The 13,104-nt window shown below is 42.0% G+C and overlaps 1 pseudogene; it reads left to right on the forward strand.

Moving 5' to 3' along the window:
• Positions 1 to 10,728, forward strand: part of LOC148124274 (vomeronasal type-2 receptor 26-like) — a 125,241-nt pseudogene extending 114,513 nt beyond the window's left edge.
• Positions 10,729 to 13,104: the final 2,376 nt, after the last annotated feature.

Here is a 13,104-nt window from a genome sequence, read left to right on the forward strand (position 1 = left end):
AGGGCTCCTAATTTAATCATTTATGCATCTTTATCCAAACAGCTCAGTTATGGCTCCTTTGACCCAGTCCTGAATGACAAAAGGCAGTTCCCTTCCTTCTTTAGCATGGTTCCCAGAGAAAATATACAATATGCAGGGATTTTTCATTTACTGAAACATTTTTGATAGATCTGGATTGGTCTCTTAGTACCAGAAGATGAGAGTGGGGAAGCTTTTGTTCGAAATCTCCAACCAAGGCTCTTCCAGAATGATTTTTGTGTTGCTTGGGTTCTGTTGATCCCACTTGTGTCAGATCAATACTTAGAAGTTTTGGTCAATTCTGCACATGGAAAGCACATGGAAAACAGAGTCAAAAATTAGGGTGTTCCTTGCCTCTGGGACTGTTGAATCTATGCTGGCTTTACAATGGACATTACAACCTCTGAAAGATCAGGTATAAAGGCAATATATAACAGAGTTTGGATCATGAGCTCTCACTGGGATTTCACTTTTACTGTATACAAGTGGTGGCCTTTCCCAGTACAGACTTTCAATGGTTCCTTATACTTCTCACTGCACACAAACAAGATTCCTGGATTTCAAGAGTTTATTGTGAGCAAAAACACTACTTTGTGGTCCTATTTTTACATGAAGTTGTTTTGGAAAAGCATTTTTCAGTGTTCATTCTGCCCATTTAGCAAACTAATAAAACTCTGTACTGGGAAGGAAGACTTTGGGAGAGTCCCTGGCTCTGTGTTTGAAATGTCCATATCTGGAGAGAGTTACAATATCTACAATGTAGTTTATTCTGCTGCACATGCTTTGCAAACAATGTGTTCAAAAAGAGCAAAGCCAGCTTTTCTGAGGAATCAAAATGGAGCAAATCTTTGGCATTTTCAGCCATGGCAGGTACGACATTGATCCAGTCAAGTATATGTCTGTCTGTCTGTCTGTCTGTCTATCATCTATCTATCTATCTATCTATCTATCTATCTATCTATCTATCTATCTATCTATCTATCTATCATCTATCTATCATCTATCTATATATCATCCATCATTTTCAGTTATTTGGCAGCTACAGAGCAAATAAAAGCAGAGACTTAGTACTGCAGAAATACATCCATCTTCTTTGTGATATATATTTGTCTCCCCCTCCAAAAAAAACCCCAGCTCCTGAACAAACTGTTTTCTGGATATTTGTCATTAATTGCTGTGCCATGATGTGAAGGCTCACAAATTTTATCAATTTCTCAAGAGCAAACACTCAAGATCAATCTCTCCCAAAATTTACATGCACAAACGAATATTGTTTTAGTTTGCTTCCACAGTACTCATTCTGGGAAAGGGGCGTTGGTTCTTACCTGATACGCTTCTTTTCATGGAGCTGTCGAGAGCGTCCAGGTTGGGACATACCAAAGCTTGGCTAGTCCTGCGGGTGGGGCCCCGTCTGGTATAGAATCTCTCCTGGAACCCTGATGACCCGCTGGAAGGCATGCCCAACAGGAGAACCCCCTGGAGATTGGAATGTCTCAACAAGGGGCCTAAAGAGGAGGTGGGGCTGTCCAGAAGGCAGTCCCGCCAAAGAGGCCAACAGATGTGTACTGGAACCGTGATTCAAGAGACTGGGAAGATCGACCCGTGTTGGGAATTCCCCTGGGAGAACTCTGGGACAGAGAGGAGGAGGGGGGGGCGCAGAGGAGCCCTAAAACTAGAGACCGGGGGAACACGGCAATGGGCTACCTCCATGACCCGGGAGAGAAGGAGGGGCCCCTCTGCTAGGATCAGGAAGGCCCCGGGGAACCAATTGCCTGGACGTAGCGAGTTCCCGAAACAGCGGCCTGTCCTGGGGGGAGCCAGGTTTGGTTCCGCCCAACGGTGAGGCGGACGACTTTGCTCAAGGACCCAGCTGGCCAAGGGCCGCCTTGTCTGGGGATAAAAGTAGTAGTGAAGGCTAGAGGTCTGTGTGAGGACCGGGAGCGCAAGGAGGAACCCCAGCTAGCATTGGATGGGGGTAGATGTGTTGCCGACCAGTTGCCCAGGGCAGGGTGAGGAGGACAAGAGTGCTCCTGGGGTAGGAGCCTGTTGCAAGCAGGGGTTAAGGGTCGGAGTAGAGATTGGCTTTCTCGCACTCCTTCCTCTCTCTTTTTTTTTTTTTTTAAATGCAAGCGCCTGGGGACGACTGCATTATCCCCGGGAGGGCTTCCTGGAAGAGTTACCTGCAGACCCATCCGGCTCCGCTCGGTAGGGAGATCTGTAGGGAGAGGATCGGTAGTATCTGGAAAAGGAGGAGGAATGGGAAGAACCCTGGCGAGGAGAGGGAGAGGAACCTCTGAAGTCAGACCTCCTAGAGAGGGAAGGGAGGTACTTGCGTTTGTTCCGGGTCTCGACCAGGAATGGGTCGAGAACCGGTCCAAATAGCTTCCCCCCAGAGATGGGGGCTGATGCTAGCTTAGCCTTGTTTTTAATGTCCGCTTGCCAGTGGCGGAGCCAGAGTAGACGGCGGGCGGTGACCTGGGACGAAATGGCCCTGGTGGAGAACTTTGCCGCCTGGAAGGTGGCGTCTGCCGAAAACTCGGCCGCGGCCAGGATCTTGGCAATGTCCTGGTGCGCCCTGAGATTGGCTGCGGGAACATGCTGCTTGAGCTGCTGGAGCCACTTGATGGAAGACCTGGTGAAAAAAGACGCGGCAGTGGAAGCCCTGACTGCCCAGGCGTCAGAGAGGTGAGCGCGGCACAGGGCCAGTTCAGCTCGCTTGTCCTCGGGCTGGAGAGCCTCGAGTGATTCGCTGGGAGTAGAGCGGGAAGCCAGGCCTACCACGGGCTCGTCCACGGGGAGGGGATCGAGCAAGGTGGAGAACTGCGGTTCCAGGTTAAAAAACCGCTTGTCCTGGGCGTTGGGGGGAGGAGGGGGCCCCGAGGAGGCCAACTGCCTAGAGACCATGTCTGAGAATATGGGCGGGACAGGGATCACCTCAGTCTCCACCACGGGCTGGGAGAAAAGAGAGTCGGGAGGAACCCCTGCTGCCGCTGGGTTGGGTGGGGGAGGGGGGTTCAGGCCCGGGGTAGTCCTGGCTTTGAACAGGAGGGACCTAAATAGGTGCGGTTTAAAGAGCCCTAAAAACACGGGCTGGCCTGGAGAGAGACCCTCGTCCTCTGACATGTCCCCCTCTAGGGGGCCTGTTCCCGAAAAGAGTTCGCTGCCTATGAGGGACCCCATGTCAAGGTCCTGCTCATCCCCAAAGAGGGAAGGGTCCCCGGGTTCTTGGGCCTCCATCCCCTCCATCTCCAAAGGTAAGGTTAAGTCCCCTTGGGAGTTGCCTGACCATGCGAGGCCGCTGATCCTAGGGCCTCGGGGCCGCAGGCCGAGGAGCCAGACCGGCCAGCTGCTGCATCTGTTGCGCTACCCTTTGCCGGATGGCCAGCTCCATAGCCTGCATCAGGCTTTCGGGTATTTCCGCCATGGGGGTTGGGTGAGACTCTTCCGGGCGCAGTTCTACAGCAGTGGTGGGCAAGGTGACCTCAGGGGCCTGTCCAGGCTGTGGGGAAGAAGCAGAAGCAGGAGAGGAGGGGAGAGGAGGATGGGTGGAGGTTGAAGGAGCGGAAGGGTCCCGGGGCACAGAGCTTGACTCATGAGAGTGTCTGTCAATCTCCCTTTCGAGGGCCCTGTGTCGCCTGAGGGCATCCCTTTGGGAAGCTTTGGATGGTTCCTGTGCCTGTTTGCGCAGGTGGTGGGATTTAGCCTTGGCCTTCAGAGAAGTGCCACGAGAGGTATTGTCGTCTGCCATCTGGAGAGGAGAGAAAAAAGGAAAAAAATTTTCTGGTTAATGCGAGGCTGGGTCTGGGTACGGGTCTGGGTACGGCCTAAGCAGAGGCTGGAACTCCCAGTGCTCGTATCGCACCCCCGTTTTTTTCCAGGCAACAGAGTTGTTCTGCAACGTGTTGGGAAGTAGGGCCTAGCCCGGGGGCCAATCAGCCAGAATAAACGCCAAGCTATCCCTGCCGGGTGAACCGGGGAAGGGACATGGCAAGCAACTAACTCCTTAGTTGGGGAGAGACTATAAGCCAGAGATTCTTGTGTCTAGGGGAGACCAAGGCAGGATTGCAAGGTATCTGAGCAGTCCCAGGATCTGCCCAGGAGTCAGGGAAACAATGCGGCCTACTGGTAGGCCTCTGATAAGAACCAATGACCCTGGGGTCACAGGCAGAAGGGAATAATGTAAGCTGAAACCAGGTCTGGATGCGGCCTACGTGGAGGCCGGGAATCCCAGCGCACGTTCCACGCTCCCCTTTTAGTCAAAAATTTTTTTTCTGTTTAAAATAGAGGTTTGGTACGAACCAGGGCCTAGCCCAGAGACCAATCAGCCAGAAGGTGAACGCCAGGCAGCTACCCCTGCCGGACGGACCGGGGAAGGGGTGGGGGGGGCAGAGCTGCTACTTCGCCTGCTGGGGAAAAAGCTGCAGGGCCAACAGGCCCTATTTCTGCAGGAGGACTCAGTGAAGTGAAAGACAGGCTGAGACGTGGGAGTCCCAGGCTGCCTAATGGTCAGTTAAGGCTGCGGCCTGTAAAAGGGCCTCTAGTAATGGCGGATGGCCATGCGGCCACTCACAAGATGGCGGCCGTTCCAGGGCACACCCAAGATGGCGGACGCCACAGGGGGCCCAAGATGGAGGCCGCAAGTAACGGAGGCAGCCCCAGCGGCGGTAAACTCCCAGGGAAAAAAAGGAGAAATCGACCCTTTGGGAGAACCAGGAAGCGTTCCCTGGGCTAGATGGCGTCGCGGGGGAACGACGGCTAAAGCGAGGAGAGGCAGGCAGAAACGAAGCGGCCTCGCGCGGAGCGATTAGGGCGGCAAACGAAGCGGTGGGGGGCAGCGCTCGAAGCGCTCGTTTTCTCCCCTTAAGGAAACGGTTCAGATGATAAAAACACTCCCTGGGGAGTTCAAACCTGAGTTCCTGCACTGCCTGCCGGTGATCCACGTGGAAAGCGATGAGGAGAAGAGGCCTAGAGTGCTGAATGACCGGAGCAAGAGAAAAACAGCCTGTCTGCCACGAGGCTGAGCAAAAAACTGGGGAGCGCCCAAGGACCACGTGATGGTGAGGGGCGTTCCTCAATTTCAAGCTCAGCCTGTGAGAGCCGAGACTGGAGCTCCTCCCAACCTGGACGCTCGAGACAGCTCTATGGAAAATGCCCCAATCTCTTTTTATAAAATGACTATATTTAGCTGCTATCCCAGCTGCTGCTGCTGCTGCTACTGCTGGGAAGTGTTTATACAAGCATTTATATGAACAGCTTTTATATATACAGTGATGGTTAGAAGTTTATGAATCCTTTTAAACTTTTAATATTTGTATATAAATATGACATAAAGATAATTTATTCTATACAGGTTCTAAAATTAGATAAGACAACCCAATTAAATAAATGAGTTTAATATTATTTATATATTATACCTATTCATTTATTTATTGAAGAAAATGGTTCAAAGCTCTACATTTCTCTGTGATAAAAGGGTGTGAACATTTGCCCTCATGTTGCCCTACTTAGGCAATAAGAACTAAATATTTACTATCATTATTGATCAGTCCTCCATCAGGTTTGACTTCTCCATTCCAAAACATTAATATTCTTCTACTTTAACCATTCATTGGTGGTACATCTTGTGTGTTTCAGATTGTTGTTGTTGTTGTTGCTGCTGCATGAGTTAGCTTCTCTTGAGCTTCAATTCATGGATAAAAGCCCTGACATTTTCTCATAGAACTTGTTGGTATAAGTCAGAGCTTCATGATCCTTCAATGATCTACAGGATCATTTCTCCTTCTCAGATATGGTAGGATAGGTTCTTTGATCAATGATCAAATCTAGAAGGAGCAAAGCATGCCCAAAATAGGAGTGGGATTCTACAGGTTTGTACCTATTCATTAGAACTGGTTGTTAACATTCTAAGCAGTCCAGAGAACCAGTTGTTAGAAGAAATTACTGGCCTAATCCTGTAAAGAAGGCAGGAAAGAAACATTCTGGTGTTGCTTACAGAAACTGCCTCTCCATTCTTGGCAGGACACTTCCTGTCTCAGAAACGTCTCTGGAGCTTTTTTCCCCTCCTTTTCTGGTACTTTGCTTGTGTGGAGTGAACATTCAAAGTTATAATGGCATTGAAAAAAGTGACTTTTGACCGTTTTTCACACTTACTACTGTTGCAGCATTTTCACATTTTCACATTTTCATTAAGACTGTTGCCAAGTGAGGAGATGCATGCCTCGATGTGAGTGATATTCAGTTGGCCATGCCCAGCCAGTCACATGACCACCAAGCCATGCCCACCAACTAAGCCACGCCCACAGAACCAGTTGTTAAAAAAATTGGACCCCTGGCCCAAACCATGATAATGCCACCATCTGGTCTCCTAGATTGGGTAGAGTTCTTGTGCTGGGATCCAGTATTTGCCTTTCACCAAATGTAATGCTTTTTTATTGAAACTAAAAGTTTCTATTTTGATCTCATCCATCTTTTAGTATCTTCTTTTAGCACCCTTCTGACTTATCTACATGGTCTTTCACAAACTATAGATATAGGCCAATTCTTTTTGTAGTTAGTAGTGGCTTGAATTACTCCCACTTGTAGGTTGAATTACTCCCACTTCTATACGATCACCCTGACATTTGAATGACAAGTTCAATCTCTTTGGAAATAATTTTGTTAAATTTCCAGGTTATTGAGCATCAACAGCTATTCCTTGGAAGTCTTTAGACATCTTTGTTTAAACAATGACAAATCACTATATAACCATGTGTGAATCAATCTTTTAGTGAATACCCAGAATTCTTTTCTTTATATTAGGCATAACAACCTACACTCACAACTGATTCTCATCCCATTGACTAAAACACCTGACTCTAATTTTGCCTTCAAATAAATGTATAATCCTGGAGGTTCACATATTTGTGCCACCCACACAAATATTACATTTGGATCATTTTCCTCTGAAAATAGAAGAACATATATAATATTTAGGATACATTTGTTTAATTGGGTTCATAATTGGGTCATACTTTTGCAGAAATATTGAACACTCAAACATTTTGAAGCACTACACTGTACCTGCTTTGTAAAGTTGTGAAAGATGTGACTATAGTGACTGATGAAGAATATTTCAATTAAATTTAATGTAATTAGGTAAAAATTCCTGACATTGGAAATAAATGTGTTATATAGATTGAAGATAAAACAAATTCCATGAATTCACATGGTCCTCATTTGCCAACTCTGGTAACCTTCACTAGAAAAATTCTTTTGGTGAATTATGAACATAGATATATTTGGCAGAAGATTAGGACAATACTTTTCTGAAATTACTTTTTGTCTCCCTCAAATCCAGCTTCATTATTTTCTGAGAAATATCCATTTTAACAACAGTGCGGGAGATGAAATCTTCAATGATGAGAATGGGGACTTTGACCCTGGATATGACATCTTCAACTTGGTGACCTTTCACAATGAATCTTTCCAGAGAAGCCAGATTGGAAAGATGGATTCCAAAGCTCCAAATGGGAAAAAAAATCACCCTCAATGGAAGAGCCATTGTATGGAACCCAATGTTTGAGCAGGTGGGACATTTTTGAGATACTCTAATTGTTGTTTTGCGAAGAAGATATTTTCCATGATGGCCTGAAAATCTGCAAGTGAAGGACAGTGATGATATTCTGCAGCCTTTCCTGTATATTTGGCTTGGACTTTATGAAAATATCTGCAGGGAAGATTTTCTTTAAATATACAGTTAACAATACAGATGAGTAAGAATATTTTTGTCTGTGTGTTTTAATTTGCTTGACACACTATTAATTTTTGTGATTTATTCTTCTATTGTCAGAAAAATGGGGGGGGGATTTATAAAATATATGCATTATCAAAGAAAATCAATATAATTGATAGTTTGTTTTTTAAAAAAGAAGGAATAAAATAGAGAAAGAAAAAAGTATATAATTTTAGCTGCAAATATTACAATTCTATGCATTGTGATTTATTGAGGGAGGGAGGGAGAGGGAGGGAGAGAGTTTTTATTCCATATGATATAAATGTTTTTAAAAGTTACTTTGAAGCTTTTTAAAATAAATTGAATAAATCACAGGAGAAAACAGTTTAAAATGCAATGAATCTTCATAAGTCTGTTACATGCATGATAAATAGGAGCAGGATTTTTTTTCTCAATTTATGAAAAAGAATTAAGCAGGCTATTGCTGACACCAGAGAAAACAATATGCTAATTATTTCAAGTGAACATCTCCCTGTTGTCCACAATGTAAAAAAATATCATTGATAACTTTCTCTCATTTTAAAAAATTACACCGGTACTTATATTTATAGTGTTCCCTACTTAAATTTCACTTTAGACATGGATCAGGATGTGAAATTATGAATAGAGAAACAAAGAGAGCAAAATAGTGATAGTTTATTAAAAGAAACAAAAGTTTGTTACTGGTTGATATGCTGCCATGGAGTCATATTTAGAGAAATATCTGTATATATATGATGCAAGGCAAACCATGCTTATCTTCCATGCTAATGAAAAGAAAAATACCTTTCTTGATTTCTGCCCTAGGCAGCAGGCTACAAATTACCATAGATTTCTCTGTTTCTGATAGGATTTAAACTTTTTAAAATACTTTTCCCTTACTATTCTGTAGATTGGGTGGTAGATCTCACTTGAGTATTATTGACAACGGCAAAGAGTATGTTTTAAGGAAAACTCAAAAATTTTCCTGGAAACATGGAACACTTCCCACAACCTAGAGGCCTCTCTATCACCCTGATGTCAGAAAATTTTGAATTCCCCTTGACTTTATAATGAGTCCTGTTCCTAACATCCCTATTTCCAAATAAAGTGGGGTATCTTTGGTTCATTCTACACATAAAGGTTCCTTTCTAGGTACCTCCCTGTGCCAGATGTGTGGAGAGCTACCACCATGGATTCAGCAGAGTTGCACAGGAGGGGAAACATGCCTGCTGCTACAATTGCAGAAAATGCCCTGAAGGAAGAATTTCTGTCCAAAATGGCAAGTAAAAAATAGAATTTTACAGGCAGAAATTCAAGCTTAAGACTTTTTAAAATTCTTTCCAAATCTTTTATAGTAAATAGATTAATTCCAGCCTACACTAAAATAGGGCTAGAGATACACTAGAGTAGTCGCTTTTTTTTTAATTTCAAAAGGAGATGATTTAGATACTTGCATACATCATTTATATTGTATTACCCTTCATTATCCTGAGAAATACAGTGATTTTTGGAAAGGAGAAAACAGTGTATAGATTTTATAAAAGTTAAATTTTATCATTTCGATAAGAAAAAACAAATGCTTAGCATTAATAAAAATATTTTGTACATCTAGTTCCTGACTTACAACTATTTCTTTAGTAACCATTCAAAGTTAAAATGGCAGCATTCCCATGATCATGTTATCAAAATATGGTAGCTTAAAAACTGGCATGTCTAAAAGATGGTTGCAGCATTCTGAGGTCATGTGATCACCATTTGTGACTTTCCCAACCAAGCAAAATCAATGGAGCAAGCCAGATTTGCTTAATGACCACATAACTCCTTAACAACTTCTGTGATTTATTTAGCAATGGGCATGACAGACTTAACAGCTGCCTTGCTTAGTGAAGGAAATTCTGGTCCCAATTGTGTTCTTAAGTCAAGGAGTATTTATAAGTGCTAAGAGGTAAGTCAATGTGCTCACATCATTTGTTTAGCTCGATGATTGCTCTTAGTAATACTATGTTTTCTACTTTAGCTCTGTATGTTCCTTATATTTTGAAATGAAAAGGTTTTCTTCTTGTATTTCAGATGCAGATCAATGTAAAAGATGCCCAGAAGATCTATATTCAAATGCAGAAAGAGATCAGTGTCCTCCCAAACATTTCAGCTATTTATCTTTTAGTGAACCATTAGGAATCATTCTGACTTCCTTGATTCTTTTCTTTTCAGCAATGCTTCTTTTGGTAGCACTGACTTTATATCTGCACTGGGACTCCCCCATTGTCAAAACCAACAACAGGAACATCACATGCATCCTTCTCTCTGCTCTCCTCCTTTGTTTTCTCTGCTGCTTTTTGTTCATTGGTTGGCCTGGAGAAGTGAGCTGTGTACTCAGGCAAACAACCTTTAGTGCCATTTTCTCCATATCAGTTTCCTGTGTCTTAACCAAAACCATCATAGTGGTTGTAGCTTTTCTGGCTACCAAACCAGGAAACACAATGAAAAAGTGGCTAGGGAAAGGACTGGCAGGATACACTATTGTCCTCAGTTCCTTTATTCAAGTTGTTATCTGTGTGGTATGGTTAGTCACATCTCCCCGCTTTCCAGAGTTGGACATGCACTCACAATTTGATGAGATTACTGTGCAATGTAACAAAGGTTCTCGTATCATGTTCTATATTGTCCAAGGCTACTTGGGATTGCTGGCCACTATCAGTTTCATTGTAGCTTTCTTTGCAAGGAACTTACCAGATACTTTCAATGAAGCCAAGCTGATCACCTTCAGCATGCTTGTGTTTTGCAGCATTTGGGTGTCTTCATCCCAGCCTATCTGAGCACCAAGGGGAAAATACATGGTGGCTGTGGAGATCTTCTCCATCTTGGGCTCTATTGCAGGTCTTTTGAGTTGCATCTTTCTCCCAAAGTGCTACATCATAATCTTAAAGCCACACCTTAATTCAAAACAGCATCTGGGCAGAAGATGTCTTAATGGTTGAATCCAGTATGTATCCCTTTCTCTTTCTCATTATTTTCTTGAAGACCCACAGAGTCCATGTGTTCAATCAAATGTTCGAGATATTCAGCCATAATCCTGAATGGGCACTGCTGATGTCCCAGTGACATGACACATTCCAGATTCTGGATTTGGTCGAGTGAGACCAAAATAACAGAGGTGGATTTATTATTCTTCCACCTCCCAAGAAAAGCAGCAAGAAAGCCAGAGAGTCATTGCTAAAATCGGAAAGAAGAAAAGATTTTTTTTTAAGAGAATGAAAGAACCTTAAAATTAGAAAGATGGACTGGGAACCTCAAATATAATATTGGCTAATTGGGAAAGCTTTAGGGGATTATAAAATTTTGATTTAAAGAACTTTCCTTTTTTGTTGGAAATCCTAGACTGGATAATATAATATAAAACAAAGGGGAGAGAAGCTGAGCAACAGTGACACCTACTGGCAAAAGTGGAAGCCCTGAAAGAAGATAAGGGTTGGCTGTTTATGCTAGTTTGGAGATTTAATTAGAGGTGTGATGTGCCAGTTCTGTATAAAGTAAATCTGAGCAGGATTATATTTCACTATCCAATTGAAACATTAAGTAATGTGTGGACAAAAATAAAATAAATACAGCATGAATCAAGCAAATGGTTCAAGTGTACTTTTTCCTCATTTCTACAAGGTGAAATTATTTCATATTTTTTCTATGTTAAAATGTACAGTGTCCCAAAGGTGCTTTTCCAGTAGGCAATTGGACTTTCTTGAAGTTCTTTTTTCTTGAAGAAATTTCATCCAAGAAGCTTCTTCAGTTCTGACTGAATGTTGGGGAATGGAAGATTTCATGTTCTTTACAGACATCTGGTTTACCAGCAATCTAAAGATCAGTCATTAGCTACACAATGTATTTATCAGAACTGAAACTACTGTCAATAAATGTTAACAGATGAAATTCATCAGCTAAAAAAACCTAATATTTACAAAATTAGTAAAATAGAAAGTAGTTAATATGTGTCTCCAGGAGGTACACATTAAAAAGCAATATGAGAAATGTTTATAATATATTAAATTGGAGAAACTCTAGGTTGCATTAGCAGAAGAAAAAAAGAGGGCTGGCTATATACATTAGAGAAGGGATAAGAGCAAAACAAATATACACAGGTGCAAAAGGAAGAATGCTAATGATTGGAACAATGATAGGCCAAAAAAGAATGTTATTAGTAGTTATATATACATCTAACAATAACCAGAAGGAGTTTTATAAGAAAGCACATGAAAAGATTATTGAGGCAGGACAAGGGAATTATGTATAATTGGTGATTACAACATGGTAGTGGATATTAAAAAGGATTATGACAGTGACAAAAAAAATAAGAAAAAAAGGAATATATTGCCAAAAAAATTCTTTTAGATGATGGATGAATTAAGTCTAATAGATATGTGGAGAAATCTACACCCAAAGAAAAATAAATTTACTTTTACTCCAACTCCCATAAACCTTGATCAAGGATTGACATGGCTTGGATAAATAGGGAATTGCGCAAGGAGATAGAGATGATACAGATTATGCCAAACATTTGGGCAGATCATAACCCCCTTAAAATAATATGGAGAGGTCAAAAAAAGGACAAGATGGACATTGAACCCACAGATTTTAAAAGAAAAATAATATACCCAAAGGATTACAAAATGATTGGAACTATTTTTCAAAGAAAATAAGAAACAACATACTTCATTACAAAATTTCTGGGATACAGTGAAGGCATATATAAAGGGGATAAACAATAACATACATGGTGAAGAGAAATAAAGAGAAATGGAGGCAATTAATTACAGGAGGAAATTAAAAACTAGAAATCCAACTGCAAATAAAACCAGGGGATGAACAAATTAAAGTCAAAATGACTTTAGCTAATTTAAATGTATTAGACCAAGAAGAAAATGCAAGAAAATTAAAATCTGTAAAACAAAATTTCTTTGAACATGTGAATAAACCAGGGAGATGGCTGGCTTATAAACTGAAAAAAGAAAGAGAGAAAGACTAATACAGCAGCTGCAAGGTGAATATGGAAACTTACAAAATCAATATATTTATCAAATCCTAATTTCAGTCATTGGTTTATTCTTTCAAAATAATGTATAGACATCAACAGAGAAATTTTTACTTTAGACTTTGGAAAGATAGATCATTTTCAGAGTTTGACTGCATTCACAGATTGATGATGTTATTATGCCATGAGGGTCAGATTCTTTGTCCTATGCTGCCCTGAGCTACTTGGAAGTAACGGCCATCCGTTGTTTCACTGTGGCCTTCCTTACCTGAAAATTGCCTTGTGCTTTCAATAAAATGAAGCTAATCACCTTCAGCATACATGCGTTTTG

Source organism: Pseudonaja textilis, chromosome Z (assembly GCF_049901715.1).
Source record: "Pseudonaja textilis isolate UNSWEBS1 chromosome Z, rPseTex1.2, whole genome shotgun sequence".
Lineage (NCBI taxonomy): Eukaryota > Metazoa > Chordata > Lepidosauria > Squamata > Elapidae > Pseudonaja > Pseudonaja textilis.